The sequence below is a fragment of the Ascidiella aspersa genome, chromosome 6 (genome assembly GCF_963924565.1).
Source record: "Ascidiella aspersa chromosome 6, kaAscAspe10.2, whole genome shotgun sequence".
NCBI classification, from domain to species: domain Eukaryota; kingdom Metazoa; phylum Chordata; class Ascidiacea; order Phlebobranchia; family Ascidiidae; genus Ascidiella; species Ascidiella aspersa.
This window is the reverse complement of record NC_139452.1, coordinates 32,311,660-32,313,265: the sequence shown is the minus strand read 5'-3', so window position 1 is coordinate 32,313,265 and position 1,606 is coordinate 32,311,660. Positions and strand designations below refer to the sequence as shown.

Below are 1,606 nucleotides of genomic sequence, written 5' to 3'. Positions count from 1 at the left end.
CAGGTGTTCAGAACCAGGTATTTCACCACAATTGAATCCTTATTGTTGGATAATGGTAAAGAAAAATAATTTTAAACTTCTAATTGTAATAATAATATTTTCAAGTTACTTTGCATATCTCATTGCAATTCATTTATTTATTACATAAAAATGGTTAAATATTAATGTGCTCACCAAACTTTCCTTAATAAAGGAAATTTACAGCATGTTTTTGTAGCCGCGCGTAATAATAAGTATATATATTATTAGTCCAACATATATTTCATATTACTCCACCTTAACTGGTGACGTCATCTCCACTTTAACAGTTCTCTCAACAAAACTTCCTCGATCATTCGTTGACTCAATTGTGAGTTTCACATCTCCAAACTCCACCATTTCTGCTCCACTTGTAGTAATCATGTCAGCTTCATCAGGCTAAAAAGTTTTTGTAAAAGATGGGTTTCATATAACCAACAATGCATTGTCTTGTTAAGCACAAAAGTCAGTCCTAAATCGGCACACATATCATAGTGAACCGTAAGCCTTTAAAAGACTAACCAAAACCATTTGATCATTTTAGGTATTTCTTCTCCACTTCTAGTAATCATGTCAGCTTCATAAGGCTAAAAAGTGTGAAGATGTGTTACATTAACAACAATGCAGTGTCTTGTTAGGAACAAAAAATCAGTCAGGCATTGGGTTTAAAAGTAATGTCCATGACACTAAAATAATGAAACATTCATACGCAAGTATGTATTCTGCAATTTAGCTCTTGTTGCACTGACCAACGATTACGGCTTTTGTATTATAGTACACTGAAAGCCATCGCGACTGACCGAATCTTTCGATCAATGATGCAAGCAAGGCGGGCTAAAAAACAACTAGTCTGCAGTGAGGTTTAAACTCACTACACCGGCCAAACTGGAAATCACTTGAACATTCATAGACTAGTGCGTCCAGAAATCATACTGATAATAAAGGCACACATATCATAGTACATAGGAACCTTTAGAGTGGTTAACCGACTTCAATTAATCACTTGAAACAAGCAAGTTCAGGCTTGAAAAAGCTATGTCTGTGGTGAGGTTCGAACTCACGACCTCAGTCATACTGGGACCGTCGCTCTACCAGCTGAGCTACACAGGCTCAGAGGGAAGCAAGTCAAGAAACAACCATAGCACCGTTGCCTGCTGCATCCTGTTCATAAAACTAGCCTTCAGTGAGGGTCGAACTCGCGACCTCGGTCATACCGGGACCGTCGCTCTACCAACTGAGCTACACAGGCTCAAAGGGGAGCAAGTCAAAAAGCAACCATAGCCCAGTTGTCTGCTGCATCCCACGATCTCAACCATGACAGGACTTTCATAATAGTATATGAGGCTCAGTGGTTAATTATATTTATCAAAAGACAGGATGAAGATAAATGTTCATAACCACATAATTTTTACGAAAGCAAACTTGTGTTATTGTTTCTTTGGATTGTAAATTAACAAACAAGTCATAATTTTCACTCACAACAACTTACCTCCAAACACACAACAGAGTTGACTCGCTGATAAATCATTGACTTCCAGAACTCTGCTTGTCTGTCACTAGAAGGTGATTGTGATGCAATAAAGATTGT

At 37.7% G+C, this 1,606-nt stretch overlaps 1 non-coding gene across 1 annotated transcript; it reads right to left on the bottom strand.

Annotated features, from left to right (window-relative positions):
- Positions 1-1,054: 1,054 nt before the first annotated feature.
- Trnat-agu (transfer RNA threonine (anticodon AGU)) lies at positions 1,055-1,128 on the bottom strand. The gene has a single exon. It is a non-coding gene; the product is annotated as a tRNA-Thr (tRNA).
- Between the last annotated feature and the right edge of the window lie 478 nt (positions 1,129-1,606).